The following is a 20,069-nucleotide window of genomic DNA, read 5'->3' on the forward strand; positions in this document are numbered from 1 at the left end:
TACTGTATAGCCATTTACAAAAGTATTGATTTTTACTAATTTTCAAAGTTACAAGATATTATAAGTTTGTCCCTCCAACCTCTCTTTTTTCCTCTATCCTCAACTTCTCTCTCACTTCTAAAGTATGCCTTCCAGATCTTTCTACTTTTCTATTTTTTTTCCTTTTCTGATCCTTAACTATTTTCATATGGGGCACTTTCACTTTCAACCTTGCCCTACTTTTTTGTCCTCTAATTTGTCCTCTCTACTCTATTCAGAGGCCATTCTAAGAAGCAAGTCCCTCCTGACCCTGACCTTGACCCTGAACTATATAGCCAGGTGAACTGTGGTTATCCCTGCAAAAGGTGTTCCAGACTTAATCTCCTAGAATGAGGTCACATCCCCTTCCTACAGCAAGTAAAGAACATCTTCCTTCAGAGAACACCCTAAAATACAAAATAATGATTGTTACGCAGGTTAACATGCGAACAGAAAATAAAGCCAAATTGTCTCCTTTAGCGTAATTTTTGTCTCCTTAGTAGATGGAATTAGTCTTAAGCCCCAGTTAAAAGACTTTTTTTTCTTCCTTTTCTTTAAACAGACATTATCATGCCTTGAAGAGTCATTCTAATCCCTTCACCTTAGCCAAACCATGCTAATTCTAGCTAGGAGGACAGCAATTAATTAAAAAAAAGGAATTGACTTGAGGAATAGGGGGTGGGAAATCAAGCCAACAGAGAGGCAAAGATTATCAAATCCTATGTGAAATATTTCCATTTCAAAATATAAATGCTGAAATCAGATTGTCATTTTAACGTATATAAAATCCAGCAATAAAGATATCTGATTTTTTAAATGATCTGACTTATTACCAAAGTATATTCAAATCCAATTTTTATGTTACTAGTGGGAAGCCTAGTAAAACTGCAGACAGCACTACTTAAAGCAATGAAACTAAAATTACAGAGGATAATTTCTATTTAAATTCAGGCAGATACACTTTTTTGCTCATATCAAATCAATCAACACGATGATCTCAAAGCATCTTCGACCAGTTATCTAGAGAAAGAGAGTAAAGTCTGTGATCATGCACATGCAGCATGTTAAACCTCTCAATTGTGATGCAGTTCCTCTGAAAACCTCAGAAACTTTGAGACACACTGCTAAAAAGAAGAAATAACCCATCCCTTATTTCTAAATAAAAAAACTGTCAACCAATTTTATAACCTTAATACTGCTATGGTACAGTGAGGCACCATGAGGAAGTCATGTTTTTATATGAAACGGTACCAAATTAATGGAATCAGAACACTACCCAACCTGTAAGAAAAGCAAGTTCTATCAGTAAGTTTATTGAATTGCACAAAGTTGCACCAATGCAAAAGTTGTGCAGAAATATTTTGGTGTGGGTATAAGCATATGATCAAGTCTGTGATAACCGTCAGTAATTTTCTTTACCTTTAACTTAACCAAAAGAAAATTTTACTGTGTTAAATGGCATTTGGGAATACAAATTTTAAAGTTTTGTAAGTTACCTTTTAATTTCTAGCAAGCAAAATAGGTGAGATGTTTCTCACCAACCCCTATTAAGATAAGCACAAACAGGCATATGTTAATCTATTCTCCGGGAGAGTTTATTTGGAGCTATTGGATTTGCTAAGTCATCTACCCCTAGTAGTCCCTGCCAGTGTCCCACCTCACACCCCCTACAGGCAGTCAGACTTTAACCCTCACAGGCAGTCAGACTTTAACCCTGAGTGAGGGCAACCCTCAGAAGCAACAAGATGAGACAAGAAAGGAAGTGTGTAGATGAAATAGTGAGGGAAGGAAAAGAAGAGAGATGCAGAAGGATGAAACCAGACTGAAAGCCACACAAGCAATAGGAAAGAGAAGGAGCAGACAGACAGAGAATGAGGTGGGCAGAAACAAAATGCAACGGGAGAGCTAAGGGAGGACTGAAGGGAAAAAAAGAGATGGCTGGGGAGAGAGGAGGTATAGGAGCCCCATGACACAACAGTGGATCAAGCAGCTGGCCAGAGATGCTAATTCAGCGCTTTAACAAATCAATGCCACTTGAAAAGTACAATGCGAGCCCTCACGGGTAAGATGTCAGGGGACTGAGAAAATGCATTCTCAAGTATTTCACATTAAGAGGGAATAATGTGTTAATTTATAACTCTTCACCCTATACACTTGGATTATCTATCTGTGTCAGCGATTTGACTTCTTAAATTTATCAAAAAGGCACGCAAAGGGAGGCAGCTCTGACTGCACCACCGGGAGATGGAGGTTTCGGAAGAGCCTGTCCTGGGTAGTCCTGCAGTTCTTTTCCCTTTCCTATTCAGGCTGACATGTTGGGGAGGGGGGCAGGAAGGAGTGAACATCTGAAGGCAAGATCTGGGGAGGAGGGGAACCCCGGGTCCAGTTACTAACGAAACCCAAGGAAAGGCTTTGTGGGCCTGTGGCTGATTGCATTAGGTACCATCCGTCAAAAGTGACACAGAAGAGAAGGAATAACTTGAATCAGCAACCCCGAGCTGCCATCATCAGAATTTACTTTACGGAAACTTACTTAAGTCTCTCAGCACACCCAGCGGAAGAGAAGCTGCTGACAATCAGAGTGTAATTAAACAGTACTTTTGAAATGCCACCAGAGTCCCATAGACAGAGCTTATCAACATAGGAAGGGAAGGGAGGGCTAGTTTATTTTATTTGGTTAGTTTTGAGACAGGGAGGGGAGATGTAAAAGAACTGACATTACATCCCAGCATTTAAGAGCCTAATGTTTCTTTCTTAAGAAAAAAATATTTTATTAGACATCAGATTCTTGGAATTGTTTCCTAACTGTTCTTTAATGTAAATTTAACCAACTTTTAATTTAATGATAGCACAGCTCCTAACCTGAGAGAAAGGCTTAATACTTTTTGCTGCCAAATTTAAAGCACTATCAGACTTAAGTCTTCAGAGTGCAGGCACTGTCAAGACACAAAGGCAAGTATGTTTCAAACTGTGGAATAAATAGAAGAGAGTAAGTTTCAAGAAAGTATTGAATTAAGGTGACAGCCTTAAAGATATGAAGGGGACACGTGATTATTACATAAAAAGGGAAGAAAATGACCAGATTGTAACTGCTCTGAGTTTCACTTTAAGATTGTTTAAATGACACACACACAGCACTGTTTTAAAGTGAGCAGATATTTTTATTTGCTACCAGTACAACTGCAACAGAAACAGATATTCTCTTATTTTCAGGACATTCACATGTAAATGAATGCTGATGAATGGAAATGAGATGCTATACATGATGGGCAACCTGCAACATTCAGGTTAAAAAAGGCAAAGTTACCTCACTCACTGAAGCTTGAATCTCTTCCTTTCTACACTTGGGCACCAACAGAAATGAAAGACAATGACTGACCTTCTACCAGTTTCTACTGGCTAAACACCACCCTCCAGAGACACTCGAGATGGACAACACACGTTCTTTTGGTCTCATGTTGCATCTCTGCTATTACACAGCTACTTCTTTAAATGAGTATTTGATTTGAAACTGAAATTATAAATACTGGAAATTTGACAGCTGCACTGAGCCAAAGGATTAAAATGCCCAAAAGAGTGTGATTACTTAACGAATGTTTTCTTTCTTTCAAAGGAGATAATTAATAAGGCATTTCCTAGGTCAAGACCATAGAGTACATTACTTTCCCTTTTCATATAATCTTAAAACAGACAATATATATTCTGAGTACCATGTCTGCAACAGCCGAGGATCGTATTATATGCTTTTCAAGGGCTTCTATGCCCTCAGAGTAGGATTTGTCCTATCCCTGGTTTTTGCATGAATTACCATTATTGTCTGTCCCATCCATGCCATCCCCACATAAACTATCTATTCTTATCATTATGGTAACATTAATCCTCTCCCCTTCCCCTCCCCCACCACACCCACCTAAGGGGTTAAAAGACTTCAGTACATTTGTGACTTGTCAGTGACATATAATACCCGGGTCCTTCATGCAATCAACTTTTACTTGACATGTATTTGCTCATCACAGGACCCGCATTACTACTGGGAAAATGAAGAAAAACCTAAATTAACACTTGACATTCAATATGGTCAAGTCCTTAATTGGCTGGGCTTCCTGAGAAAGCAATTTTCTATTCCCCAAACTGTTCGCGTGTCATGTGTGGAGTGCAGCTCTTGGCCATCACTGCTGTCCCTCGCTCCCTCTAATGAGAGCAGATGAATTAGTGCTACGTGACACGATTTGAACAGGGCTTCCTCCTCTTCCCCTCCCCCCAACCTCTCTCCTATACCAATGACAGCTGTGTGGCAAGGGAAAGAAAGAGAAATGCAAGAGCAAAGAATCCTGTAAAGGACGATCATTTTTTTAAATGAACCTTAAATGTCTTGTTAAAACTCCAGAACAACAGGGTCATTTCATGGTGGAGGTGGGGAAGGGGGTTGTTACAAAGATCAGGGGAATTATCTGGCTATGGCTGATTTGGGTTGTATTAACTTCCAGCATGTTTCTTCCATTCCTGGCTAGTTGCAGTATTAGATTGCACTGGTCTAATTAAAATGGAATTTACATCCACTTAGAAAAGTTTTTTTTAAAAGGTCTGGAGAATGGGTCAGCTAGAAAAAAAAAATGAACAGCATGAAATGATTATTATTCTAAGATAAACATACCTCTGGGTTAAAGAAAAAGAGTCTTTTCAACAAACGCTTAAGTCTTAAGAACCTGCAAGACAAAACTCTTATCACCATACTTTGCTTTCAGATACTGTCCAGTACCTGAACTTCATGTTCATCATCTTATTTTAAATCATTTTTGTTTGGTTCCCTTCCTTTGATTGTTGAATTTTTGCAACAAAATCTATTTGAATGCTGATTCCATCCTATTATTTTGGAGAGGGGGAATATAGTCTGCTATAGATGTGCTTATTTAGCTCAATGAGAAACTGAATGGATGCATGACAGGAAGGTAGGACAGAATTTGCTTGGTTCAAAGATACTGAAAGGTAAACTGAAGGGATTTCTCTGCACCTTTACTTACTCGCTTTGAAACCAAAGAAGAAGTAATTTTAAATGCCTAAATTGCTTACCCAATCCAACAAGGACCAAACAGAACTGGAGGAGGTAAGAGTATATGGCAAATCACATATTTGAGAGAGAAGTTAGTCCAAAGTACATGCATCATGTAAAGATAATTATTTACTCTTTACTCATCTCTATTTAAATGACAGCTAAAGGCAAAGATGCTACCTGTGTACTAGAAAGTATATCAAGATTGTACTGGTATCACAAAATCAATGCAAGCATGCAAAATACAAAACTCAAGTCTCAAGTGCAGTTCCCCTGCCTAGCTTGATCGTTTATTAGTTATTCCTCTATAATTCTGAATAGAATTGAACTAATATTTCAGTAAGAAAACTGTGAAGTGCATTTGAATACACAAAAATGGTGAAACCCAGTTTTATACTGTTTAAAGTTATTACCTAAAACCAAAAGAGCTCTTTCCATATTTTATATTCATGGGAAACAACATGAAAGGAAATAAAGTTTTATAGCATTTCTCTTAAAAAACAGTCAATTCACAACATGATTTTAAATACTGCTACACTAACAGAAGACAAGCTGTAATGTAAGGAAACTTCGGGGAACACCTTTAATTTTCTAATTTGTTGGAACATTATCATTTCAGATACTGCAAAAACTCTCAAATAATTTAGAAATACTTTCACTGAAGCAAAACAATGCAATGGACACTACCCCTTCTGGTGGCCAAAGCACTGATATTTCAAGTATTGTTAAAGATATCTTTTGAAAATATACTTGAGACAGCTTGTGACTGGGCATTCGATCAGGTGTTTATAAGAAATGGGTAATTTGGTATTCGGGAAAAGCAGCTCAGTCAAATCCATCCAGTTAACTGCTAAGGTAGCTTTATAATCACTGAGCAACAAAGGGCAGTGTATGCTGCCAATAGCTTTAGGGTGACCTTTGCAATGCTGACTAGTCCGTCAAGTTCCATCTCTGAGATGCATGATACTACGGACAGGGGTGGTTTATTAAGTGAGGTAGGAACTAAAGACCAGGAGCCTCCCAAAGGGTAGGCATTTTACATAAAGGAAATGAAGAATTCCTTTCCTTAAAAAGAGACGCTAAACACCAAGAGATCAGGCTGAACAGCCCCATATTCTTTCCCAAAGCACTAGTAGCCATCTGAAGCGTAGAAACTAGCGAGAATTGGGACAGCATTGGGAAGCATCAGCATCTTCCCCCACACTCCCCTATGTTTCTAAAACCTGTAATGAAACTCCAACTGGGAATTGGTAAAATAGGATCAATGACCTGAGCTCTAGGAGTAAAGCTGAAAAAGAATGGTGACCTGATTGTAAAGCTTTAAACAAATTGTGAGGAGTCCAGCCTTATTTGGGGGTACTTTCCAACCACTGCTATCAAGACAGATTAGCAACTCAGGAGGGCAACAATCAGCGAGATGACTGCACTGGACTCAAAGACTGGATCACCTGTAGGAAAGTCAGCCTTATTGACTCAAGAAAGTCACTTCTTGATTGAAGAAAGTTGACTGTGACTATGGCAGAGTGGCATGCTTAAACTTGATATTCTCTTAGGGATGAGCAGACTTTGAAGTTCATAATAAACTTGAAATGGCTTTGTGGAATGTTAAGGCTTAACGTAGATGGTTGGTGCCACCGTCATGCCTACACAAAATGAAGTCAACCTGGAAATAACTGCATTCACAGCTCCAGGGTATTTAAAACGGAAGGCTCCCCCTCCTCCCCCACCCCTTTTTTTTTATTAAGAATTTTACTTTGAACCCTAAGAAGAAGCTGCACTTTCCAACTTGTTTCGCATAGCTCAAATTAAAATACTTATTTCGGTTTAGAAAGGCATCATGTTTGCCACCCACCTCGTTCATGTTACACTCACATTACACCATTTGCAAGAAGTATAAACACAGGGAGAAAGAAAGGACTGCTTTAAAACAGCCTGGTACATGCACCAATGAAACTGCTTCTAAAATACAAGACACAAATGTTATTTTATAAAAAGGAAGAGCATCTAAAGGAGTATATTCTTTTATCCTCCATTCTTCACCACCCTCTTTATGGCAATGCTTCCCTCCCCAATATGAAAGATTATTTTATCTAATTCCTAGTTGAAAGGTTTCTAAAACTGGTAAGTCACAATTGTGTTGATGCTGAACTTCTTGAACATGGCATACCAACATCATTCTGACACACTGACAGATGCTTCGTAACAATTCGCACAAGTCACTTGAGTTAAAATACCTGACTTACTATATAAAACAAACTGTTACTCTCTGGTCTCTGTTCCAGCTCAGCTCTTCTCTGATGTTCTGGAAGCAAACCAACAGCTTGTTATGTTTATATCAGCAGTGACTCCCTTCTGATTGGAGCCCGACACTGACGTTGATGCTGTTCAACAAGACCCTAGACAGAAACTAGGCACACGGAGGCACCATTTGCAGATCATTTTAACAAGATGTTGTTTCCTGTTCCCACGAAAATCAATAACAGGATGACCTTCAATTTGAAATTCAAACCAATTAATTACTGGTTCTGTTGAAAATGCTGATATCTGATTTGCCTAGAGAAATTCAACTATAAATAGATTATTTTATCTTCAAGAGCCCCTTCAAAAAATTTACACAAGCATTGAAAACATATCTTATACAACATAAATGATGTTTTCTAGAAGCTTGTATACAATATTGGCCTTGTATGAACTAGCATAGAGAAGTTTTCCCCTTGTGGTTCATCTCCTCCCCGTGACATCATAGTCAATTGCCTGGTAAATTACTGCAATCCCGCAAAGATTCAGGGCCAATGATCCACTGCTTAAAGGTGAGATAAAAAGCTCTTTATAGTTGAATTCAACTTTTCATCTACATCAGTTACTGACACAAATCATGGAATTCTTTTCCAAATTTAGAAATCTCCCCTTTCTTCCCTAGAATTCTAAAATTCTTACTTTTCAACTTTTATTAAAAGGCTCTATTTTTTGTTTTGCTCACATTTGATTTTTCTTTGTATGTGGGTCACAAGAAGAAAAGCTATACATCAAAACTATCAGCACCAGAAATATATTTACTAAACCTTTTTTTTTAACTGTTAAAAAAAAATGAAGAATTTGGTTCATCCCAGTGGGGAATTCCCAAGATGAATGTTCACATGCAATGAAACTATTATCTTCATCCATTAAAATACTATCTAAAACAGAGGTTTCTATCTGGCAGTCACTAGGCTGAATAAAGCCTACAGATGAGTTTTGCTTGGACCACACACTTTTAAAAATATTTGAAAAGGTTGCCAAGATTTAAAAATCAGGGGAGTCCACATAAAAATCTGGATTTCTGACTTCCCATTAAAAAAAGGGAGAGAGAGAGAAGAGAAGGATCTCACAACACAGGGCCTGCATCCCCACCTGACAACAACTGTCTGGATCTGGGGAGCTAAAACCTCACGGTGGTTGACACAAGGTCCTTCTGAAGCACTGCAGTCCCCCATCAGATTCACTCTTGCTTGTTACTACCTTACTTCCTCGTGGCCCTTTTGGGCAACTCGATCTTTAAAAAGACATAAAACTCCAAAGAGGGTTAACAGAGTTTGTGGAAGAAAAGGAGAAGGGTATCTTCTCTTTCTTATTTCATGAGTTTGCATAATGTAAGATGGTGGGTAGATTTTTCAAAATACAGTTGTTCAAGCAAACATTAAGTGCCAAGCAAACTGCTTTTCAAAATTAAAAAAAAAAAATTTTAAGCAAATCCGAAACTGATGATCTCATCTTAAACAGTGGTTCAACAAAACATTTACACTGGTTTTCAATCAACCACATTCTTCCCTGAAGCCCAGCAAAGATGCTCAAGTCAATGCTGTTACTCGGATCTACATCCATTTTGTTCCTTCACATGTTAACACTTCTGTGCTTCCTTTCTAGAACGATCCTGTACTTAAGTGAAAACTGACCCTAATGTGAAAATAGAATACATCTTCAAGGTAAATTTCAAAAGTCAACATTTAGGATGCATGAATATTATCACAGGAAATATTCGTCTTTACTGGCTCCACATGTATGCCACAACCTGACATTTATACTTATATTAAATAGACATTATTGCAGGTTTGAATGACCCCAAAAGTCATGGCATATTTCTTTAAAAATGATTACCTAAAAGCAGATGTCTATGACAGTTACAATGCACATCTATTTTGCTTTTTCCCTTAACTGCAAGTAATTTCAAGGAGAAAATCTATTTCTCTACTTCCAATCAACCACAAGAAGATAGTACTTCTATCCATTACTAGCTTTTACAAACAAATTAGAAACACCCTATTTAACAGAGGAAGGTATCTTTTTGCTTCCTCCGAGAATATCAACAGACTACCTCTGAAGTACTATACAGTTCAGAATGTATTAAATATGCTATGACTAGCCATATTCCAACTTATTAAAAAGAAAATGTAAATCAACTTTCATAGAGTGTTTCTAAGTTATGTTTCATCACTGGACCACATTCTTGAAAGATTATTTTTTTAATTAGGTGTTTCCTTCCTTAAAAGAGGTGCTTTTCTTCCATTCTCACCTTAAGAAAGTAACCCTTGAACACATGCCAAATTTACTTCAGTTAGACATTAATCCCCATATTCTCTTGACTCTTAACAACCTGAACAACTTTAAGTAAACAGTTTACAAAATCATAACAATCATACTGCATTCCTTAACACCTATTTGAATAGAAAAAGAGAAAATGCCCAAAGTATGAGCTCCATAAATAAAGTCTTATACCCAAAAGCTGAACAACAATGTTATTCCTTTTGGGAAGCATTTTTCCTTAATATCAATTATGCTTGAATTTTAAGCAATTAGCAGCAGACACCTGGAACTCAATTATTAATTTACCTCTCCCCACACCTTTTACACTTCTTCTGAAACCATTTCTTAAGAGGCTTCTTAAAAGAGATGACCCCATGGGTAGCATACATGTAAATGTTCAGATTTTCTTTAAAACATCTTGTTATAATCTAAGATTAAATTCACTCTTTTTTCTTTAAGTATCATTTTGGAAAAAAATTTAATTTCTCAAATAATTGAGTAAACTGATTAAAACAATTCTAGGAAATGTATAATTCACTACATTCATGTTGATTTACCTACTATAATATTTTAGAAAGGGGAATTTTATGGAAAAAATATAGTTAATTTCCATTCATGATGACCAAAGTTTTAAGCTTTTCTCCTTGGGCTCACATCATGGCAGCTGACTGCAAATACATAAAAGAGTTCTAGAAGATTCCTGATTTGGTTATTTTTGTTTGCATTTTACTGTGTCAAGACAAAAAAAAAGTATGAGATAATGAATGTTTAATAATATTTAATCTGTATTATATAGGGATGAAGCATTACATTCACTTAACTCCTTCCTTCTTTCTATGAATCACCGATTTCTAGGAAATCGAACCTCAAACTAGGCTTATGCTAAGGCTTATTTCAACACTTTGTATTTGTTTAAAAAAAAAAAAAAAAGGAAGAAAGAAGAGAGAGACCCACAGTACCGGTACACTAGCACATAAAGAACAGTGGATCATCTGCAAACTCAGAAGGCAGGCGGCAGTTGGTTTATGAAGAAATTATTAAAAATAACTATTTGCCCAAGGAAAAATGACCAACTTCTCACTTTTAACCAAAAGGGTGTTTTTAATATAACGAGCATCCAAGCTTCCCTGGTCATGAGAAAACCTGGAATATATTACACACGCATAAATGTGGCCCAGGAAGCAGTATATGAGATATGCTTGCTATTGACAGATTAGCACTTCATTTTCATTACTCTAATCTCACCACAGGCTGTGAACATTCTCTTTTTCTTATTTGAACAACAATGGTGCATGAAAAACCAAGCTGACAGGCAGGCGGGGTTCATTAAATGCACAAGGCTTTTATTCCCATAACGCATCTCACCTGTATGAAGCTAGGGTTCAGGCTCCCAGGCTAGCTACTGAAACAAGTTCTCCCAGATGTTGGACTTCTCTTTCGATCCCTTCCTACTTCATTTATAATAAATGTCCAAAAAAAAAAAAAAGAGTCAAATGGAAAAATTCTTTTTCACAATGAACTCCGTTTAACAGACAATAGGATTGGTAAGATATCTTAAGATTGATTCAGTCCCATGAATATTTTCCAAAGTTGTCCAAGAAAACAAAGAAATGATTTGAAGGAAAATGATGAGACATTTGAAGTTTGGGTCAGAGTCTAATCTTGGTATCTCTATCTCAGCTTGGTTCTAACTCATTTGAGGGTAACTATAGTTTTCCACTGGTTAAAAATGGGCAAGTCACAAAGTAAGAATCACTCCAGCTCTTTCCCAATGAATGACAAAGAGCTTCACCAAAAAGCTACCTTCAAGAAGCCAAAAGGGTACAAACTAAGGGATCATTTAAATGTCATTTAAATGACATTCCTAAGAAGGGGAATTCCTTTTTAAGGTGAGCCATCCATATGCTCACTGCATTTGAGGCAGCCACTGACAAATCCCCAACAAACCTAAAAATGAATCACTTAATTCCCACAGCCAACAGAAGGACAGGTATCCATTTCCTGCCTGTCTGTACACCACATACAGATGCTCGACCATGTGGGGTCTTACAGGAAGTCTTCCCACAAAGTCTAGAGCAGGGCTTTGGTTTTGGTACATTCTGGTATTCTAATATGAATACCTAAAAAAGAAATGCAATATTAGATAGGCCCTACAGATCCTACCTGGCTCTTGAGTTAGGTTCTGACGTGAGGTCAACAAGGAGGTGTCTTCCTGAATACAGTCATTGTATACTTACTGCCCCATTTCTTGCACGTGGCCTTCCAGTCATGTCCCCTGTTCTCCGGCACTGGGAGAGGGCACAGGAGTGGGCAGCTTTACCTATGCCTGATTTAGGTGCCCGAAGAGTCCTCCTAATGATTTAACCCAATGAAATTTTTCTTGCTTAAATTTTAATGGAAGGAAAAAAAAAAAACATTTTGAAAACCCTAGATAGAGGTTCTCATTTTAATATTAGTTTTGTTATTATGTTAAGCCAGCTGAACGTAATTATTTTCAGCATGTAAAACATTCATTATCCTGGATTTTTTCTGTTTAAACTCCCAGTTCAGGTACTCTGATCATCAACTATGAGTCCTGAAGATCTGTCTAGAGAACAAATAGCCACTAAGAGATACCTTAATAAAGTTGAAAAATTCATGACAGTCACACAAAAGCACAGCAGGTCCAAGGACTGGAAGCCGTGTCTTTCCATGTAGAATAATATTTTCGAACCTTGTCCATTTTAACAGTCTCTCAGCTGCGTAGGACAATGGGTTAAAATTTACTAAATACAAAATAGCAGTGAATCCTCACTGTGTTCTGTATACTGCATGTTTTCCATTTCAATATATACTGTCATCCATTAATATTAGCCCTGCCATGACTTTGATTATTTTTTTCTTCAACGTTTCAGTTAACTCTTATTAACTGTAGTTTGTCTCAGAGAGTCATACCTTCAACCTATTGATGGAAAACTTCATGTTTTTCCTTCTAACAAAATGCTCTCCTGTGCAGATGTAAATCTAACTGCACAGATGATAAAGCCAAGAATTACTTTTAAAAAAGGAAAAGAGAAAAAGCAAAATCTCTTTTCAGCTAAGTACTTTCTTCCACAGCGAAGGATCCAATTGAACTGCCTTTCAGCGCCTTTGAATGATAAGCCTGGGCCCCTGGTTACATGTTTTTATCACGCCCGGACTTAAAGAACCCTTACAGAGCAGAACTCAGGACAGTCCTCCTGTCAGCACCTCACGCTGAGGACCACATCTGAGGGTGGCACCTCTTTCCATCCCTCTGCCAGAGTGATGTACTGGCAAGAAGGTTCCTTTTAATTCCTTTTTATTAGGGCAAATAGAGCCAGTGAAAGTAAGGAGAAATCCAGAAAAAGAAAAAAGAAAGGAAAGGAGAATAAAGCAAGAAAATTAATAGGTCTATGGGAACAGGAATAGGAAGAAAAAACAGTCTAATCATGTATTTAGGTCATTAAGTAAGTGGCTGCCAACCAAACAGAAATGAGACTTAAAGCGACCCCCTTCCCCGCCCCCAGCAACAACACACAAACCCTACAGACAGTAGCAAAATAAGACTGCAGTCCAAAAATACTGAGTAAATAAGATGTCAGATATGCTCAAGAGAATCCCTGTTACAATGAGTAACTTCCTACTGTTCAAGATTATTTTCATTTTCTTCACAGAGAGAAATGAAAAAACTGACGGGCTTAATTAAAGAAAAACAAAAGGATATTATTTTGTTGTTAAAGGATCAATTCTTTTTTTTTAATTGGAATGATGATTAATAAGCCGAGAATTTGATTTCTACGTTAGCCAGTTTGAGTAATGCATTGTTTTTCCACAAGCATTTCCATTAAGAAAGGCTGTGTGAATGAAGAAATGATACAGCTCTTTTTCTCTTCTCCTGCTCTCTGATTCTGTGGCATGAAATGCTATCCAGAGCGTTTGAATAGAACACCGCACACCACCCTCAACCAAATGAACTCCAGTCATAAATTTTTCACCTTAGGGTTTGAATGTACACTATGAAATTTGCTAGGGTTCCTACAGGGAATGTACAAATTAAAAAAGAATCAATACTTTTTTTTTTTTTTTTTTCCCAGTCTCTAAAACTTTCTTTTAAAGCTGGGGAGGGAAAAGGCAGTACAGATCCTGCTCGGTGAGGAGCCAAGGTACCTCGGATGTCACTGCCCAGGCATCATTTCCCGGGTGTCATCTGCACATAGTAAAACTTCCTGGAGCTTTAGTTACTCAGAAAGTTTTTTCCTCTTATTTTTTGCGCCTGTTTACAATTGTATCTTATAGGAAAAAAAACTCCCTCTTCGATACAATGTCTTGCTTGTATGTCAAGACAGAAAGGCTGCTGTGCCTGAATTATGCCTCTTTTCCTTTATTTCTCTAAAGCTTAAAAATAGATGTCAAAGTTCCTTTAAAGGGTTTTTGACTCTCTTTCCCCTCCTTTCCCTGGTTCTTAAGGAGATGGAGGATCACCAAGCAAAATGTGGAAGCCAGCTGCTTTCAGGAAATAAAAATGGCATCAGCTTTGGCAGACAGGGGTAAGATCAATCATTTCCTACGATCCCCAAACAATCTTCTCTCTGACCAAGGCCTGGAGAAGCATGGTTATGTAGCGGCAAAAACACACCATGAGAGGGACAAGAGGATTTTCACATGGTGAAGAATTCATTCCACCCACAGAACAAACCAGGCTCCAAACCTCACGTGAAAGGAAATCTTGGAACCATTACGTTCCATGTTCCTTGGACAGCAACAAGAGGGACTCCCAGAAAAAAAAAATTCTCTCACTGAAAAAGTCACCCACAATTCACTCTCTTCTCCCTGTTACCAAAAAGTTCCCTGACAACACTCCACGGGAAAGAAAGGAGTTAACTCGTAGTTCAATTCCAACACCATGATTCCAACTGTGGACACAAGCTAAAGGCAAATTCCAGTGTCTTGTCTCATGCCTTTTGATACATATACACATTATAATCAAAAGTCTCAAGTTCAGAAAATACTTCTTTGGCCTTTCACAGCCATTAGCTATACATGTTTACAGGAAAAGCCCTCTCGAAAGCTCTGCAGACTGATAAAGGCAGATGCCCAATCTAACTTTCTTTAAGGGTGTGTCAGACAGGCAAGGTGGGAAGAGAGACGCACTAGAATGTGTGTTTTTCATGGAACGGGGTGACGCCAGCTCACTATCTGTAACGGCCCGTTCCCGTGGAGTCAGCTCCCCGTGTCACAACGACCTGGCAAACTTGAATGCTTTCTCTATCACTGGAGTCCTTGCAATCCTGCTTTGGCTGTGACCCATTCACTTTTGCCCCAACTTCTCTGAGATGCCTTACTCAGCATCTAATTAGTTAGGGAGGATTTGCCGCGGCTCTTAACCCTGACACAGGAGTGGGAGGATGTGCTGCTGTGGGAGCCCAAATCTGTCCTGTCACTCCATCAATCAGATTTCCATAACGCCACGCATGAGGAATGGGATTTATCAGTCAACGTTAAGATACACTCATAAATATGATTATTAAAAAATACCTACAATTATATAGATAACATAGCTACACCTTTAGGGATTTGTTTTTGGACTGTGGTTACTTGATTCACCTTAGCTTTTGCTAAGGCCTTACAGATTATACACAGACACACAGGCCCAGTTTGCAGATGATAGAAACACGAGAAAAATAATTTCAAAATGATCACCTACTATGTTCAAAGTCACTTACTGTATCATGGTGAAAATAAACTTGAAATGTGTGCACAGATTTTTTTAATATATACCAATCTATATCACATATCCATCTGAGAATATGTTTGTGCCTGCTTTATTTGCTTTAACATGTATGTAAACACCATATATAGGGCCTACTACGTTCCTTCCCCTTGCAGTACAAATTAGACAGTACCTGTTAAGTGAAGTCTGCCTGTTATACACAGACTTACAAAGTACAGGCCAACACACAAGCACCTGTGCTACAACCTGTATTTTAACAATTACCCAAATTCCTAATGTTAGTGTTACATGATAAGAATGGATGAGAAGAATTATATTGGAATAGATGTCTACAGTTAAGTCTTCAATCTAAAACATTATCACACAAATTAGAGAGGAAACTAAATTGGAGGTAGGAGCCTACTAATTCAACAGGCTGAAATTACATGCCTCCTAATATAATATAAATATTTATTTTAGCATCAAGACCGTCAGTTTGGTCAATTTAATCCTTTTTTAGTAAGATGTGATTACTGAAACACACCAACTGTAAGAAGGGGAGTAAAAAGGGAGGAGGAAAAGTGCAGAAACCTAGAGATGGCTGATGCCTGGCAGTGAAAGTCATTTTCAAAGACCATTAACTATCAACTGCTTTACTCCGGGCTCTGGTTAAATAAGAATATACATCCTCTGTTAAAAGGGACAGCTGCATGAGGGGGATAGAGTTAAGAATAAAATACATGCTATGAACTAGAAAGAAGAATCAAACCACGATATACAATTAGGCATCTGACTTGTAAGAAACACTGCCTATGTGCCTTTTAAACTGTTAGTGCATAAACATTCAAATTATTTGGGGGGGGGAAGGTAGGAAGTCAGACAAAATCACCATTTCCACTTAAATATATAGATTCAACCAACGGAAACTGTGCTTGCCTATATGAATAGAAAGAACTAAAAGACTACTGGGAGGAAAATGCATATCGAACCTGCTTTTAAATGGATGCCAGCAATGTTGTTATATGTTTCTGACAATATATTTTATTTATCATTTCTCTGAAATGGGCTAGATTTTATATTAGTGAGAAAGTTTGCTTGATTCTGTCCTATCTCTGGTGAGCAGACGCTCTGGTATTAATGTAAATCACTGATTTAATTTTTAGCTTTCTTGGTTTGCCCCTCACCTATCTAGGAAACGATTTCTCTGGTGATAACTAACACATCATGCTAATGAGAGAATCTAATGCACAATAGAAAAATGTCACTACTAATAATATTTGCATGAAGTTAAATAAAGCAACTGTAGGAGAATGTCAGACAGTTGTTCTTTAACAAGACACAGTTTCACAATGAAATTACGTTGTTAATTTTGTTACATCATTGGGTGAATCCTAAATTACTACATAATGATGCACAGAGTCATTTATAATTCTAACTTAGTATTTCACTCGTGTCTGAAAAGAGACCTTATTAAGGGATTCACATTTTATTTGAAACAGGTTAAATATACCTCACCAATAATAAAAGGTAAATGCCTCTAGTAATGTGTAAAGCATAAGCTCTAGCCCTTTACCTGTTACAGTTTTATTTCTGAGAAGATTTCAAAATATATTATTAGACTACTGCATCCCTTGAGGGAGTACAAACAATTTTAATTGCTATTCTCTCACATGAACAAAGTATTTACAAAAATGGAAAAAAAATCATCATTTATAGCCTGGTTTAAAACAACAACGATTTCCAAAAGCAGACCTTATTTTCTGCTTTTAACAATACCTTGTGAGGTTAAAATGGGCAAAACAACATTCTGGACTCTAGGAGATGAACAGAAAAGATGAGCAAAGAGTTTCTGGTTATTCTCGACCTGTCACTGATCAAAGTGACCCAAAGAAGAACTCCCTTTAGAGAAGTTAAGAGTCATGCCCTTCAAGGTTATCAAGTATTTGTCTGTATGGGAAAATATTATCCCTTTTGAAAAAAAATCATACTAAAATATGGAAGAAAAATATAGAGGCAAGAAAATGCAGTCAAATTGTCATATCTTGAACTTTAGCGGAATAGACTTAGTTCCACCAAATCTAAATTGGCTTCAGATTGTGGTATCTTTTTGTTAGAATTAGACAGACTGAAATATTTACATATAAGCATATCTAACTTGGCTCATACAAAACAAAAGACAAAGATTTTTATATCCCTACTTCCTAAATTACCCATAGAAGACACAACGCTAGAATATTAAATTTCAGTATTTATGAGCTATCTCCCACTTTAAGTTTTGCTGTAGTTAAATAATACGGATTGTGAATTCTCTATAGTTCAGTTTTGAAACTGGCTAGTCAGGCTTTTCTAATATTTAAAGAAATGATCAGGTCAATCTCTCAGTTTTTATCTTATTACAGATAACTTTGAAACAAAAAAATGCCCCAAATATTCACTTCATGAACTAAGTCCATTTTTTTCCCTTAGAAATTAAAATAATCTTAATACAGGAAAAATATCTCTAGGCCTTAGAAATATAAAATTCTGCAGCTTTAACTGGACAAACTTTTACCTGTAGTAAGACAAAAACTGGCTTAATGTGTAATAGAGACTAGTATTCCTTGAAACTGTTGGCTTCGAGAGAGATCATGTCAAGAAGTGTCTTTCCTTACATTGGCACCTACACACATGTACACACACACACTGAATCAGCATTGCTGATGAACTATAGGTCAGGAAAATAAACATGTATATTGAACATGTACAGTACACATTTTAGGATTTACACATAGTTTCAATTTAAGTTTACACAATATTTATACAAACTAAAACATCATCCTGAAGGAGGAAAAAAAAACATGTAAACTTATACCCTCTTTAGATGCCTTCCAAAAATGCAGAGGAGCTAAGCATTTAATAACCATGACAGGAAGAAAAAAGAGGGAGTTGCCAACTACATCAAAACCAAAAAATAAAGAAAACATATAAAATAAAATAACTACACTTTTTAAAATTGTGATTTTCTCCTTTCATTGTACTGTTTAGTAAATAGTATAATTAACATTACCTCATACAGCAGCCATAAAGCATAAATTATTTCCCTATATTTCTACTCTTTCCATAGTCACTGATGCTCACTTTCACACGTATATAAACACAGGTACACACAAAAGAGATTTTTATACATCCAGAGAGTGAAACAGCTGGATCAAAGACATCATAATGGTTTAGCTGCACAATTTCTCTGTCTGAGCAATTTCAAATTATTTTTCCAATTTTGATCCACCGTTTATGTAATTTACTTTTATTTGTTTTTTAGCTAAAATGCTTTGCACAACTTAAAATCTCCTTAGATTCAAATCTACTTGGAAATGGGCTAGTGCCAAAGAAGTAATCTAACACCATCTATGTGGTTCAATAGCCATTTATCAATTGATCATTATCTCTATCTGGTTTTATTAACTCTTTTCTAGCTAGAGGGAGACCTAAACCAACTTCCCCTTTCAAAACACACACACGCACACATACACAGACCACGACCTCCAGTAACAAGAAAACCCTGAAGATGATATCTAATTTTTAAAGTAGAGAACAAGTTATTTGGTCCTAAGGTCAGTGAAAACATACTCTGTGTTCCAACCACGAAGAGAGTCACCCAGGCAGGGATGTGCCTCAGAAACACACCTCTCAAAGCACCCGGCAGTGGCAAGCCAAAGAATATCTCTGAGAGGAAATGAACTTTTTAACTTGCAAGAATGGGAAATTGCACATAAAGAGTTGCTTATTGGGCTTGTGTTGATTGCATTTAAATCCCAGCTTACTGTATCAGCAGTAATCAGGGTCCCTCTACAGGATATGTCAAAATACACCTTATTCAAACGCATTTATCCTATCTAGAACTGTGTGATACAACTGTTCCCTAGCTAAAGGCTACAAAACCCTGGCTCTCTGTACTACCTTTCGCAGATGTATTTCTAAACTTGTGGTAGTCTCCAGTCTGGTAAACTGGTTTATTTCCTTCTTCACCAACACTTTAAAAATCAAATTAACTCAATAAAAGTATTTAGTTCTCATGAACTCCTTACAAACAAAGTAGGTTTCCATAAAAGAAAGTAATTGAAGTATTTTTTTTTTTTTTTGAGAGAGAGAGAGAAGCAATACCCATTTCCTAACAACCTCCATCTGCTTAAAATCCCAGTGTACAGTCACACTTTCGTGCCGTGCGGAGGCTAGTATCATACTAACTCTTGCTTTGTGTGGGTCTGATGGAGGCTTTTGAAAAGCAAAGACGTGTCTGGGAGGGAGGCACCAGGGAACTTCCCTCCCTCGCTTGAGCACAGTCCAAGATGAAAGTTTCTGGGTTGTTTCCCTTCGCTTCCTCTCCCCCTCGCTCCCCCTCGGAGCCGCAGAGCCAGCGATTGTGCAAGAGGAGCCAGGCGCGCGGGGCGCGTAGGTACCACCAAGCGCACGGTACACGGTATGAGCCGCGGGCTCCGCTGATTAACGAGCAGCAGCCGGCGGCCTTGGGCGGACACGTCGACCCTCCCCGCAGAGCCAGCGGCGGCGCAGCCAGGCGGCCCGAGGACGGCTCTGGGGAGGACGCCAAGGCTGCCGAAGTGTGAGTGCACCGGCCGGCGGGTGGGCGAGCGGGCGGGAGCCGAGCGGGAGCGGCGGGAGCGCAGGGCCAGCGCGCAAGAGGCGGCGGCGGCGGCAGCGGCGGAGGAGCTGGCACCGGCCAGAGGCTCAGGCCGT

General features: G+C 37.9%; 1 protein-coding gene across 8 annotated transcripts in view; it reads right to left on the reverse strand.

Annotated features, from left to right (window-relative positions):
• Nucleotides 1-20,069, reverse strand: part of BNC2 (basonuclin zinc finger protein 2) — a 485,586-nt gene that overhangs the window by 308,787 nt on the left and 156,730 nt on the right. The gene's annotated exons all lie outside the window — the stretch shown is intronic.

This window comes from Bos mutus, chromosome 8 (genome assembly GCF_027580195.1).
Source record: "Bos mutus isolate GX-2022 chromosome 8, NWIPB_WYAK_1.1, whole genome shotgun sequence".
Taxonomy (NCBI): Eukaryota; Metazoa; Chordata; class Mammalia; order Artiodactyla; family Bovidae; genus Bos; species Bos mutus.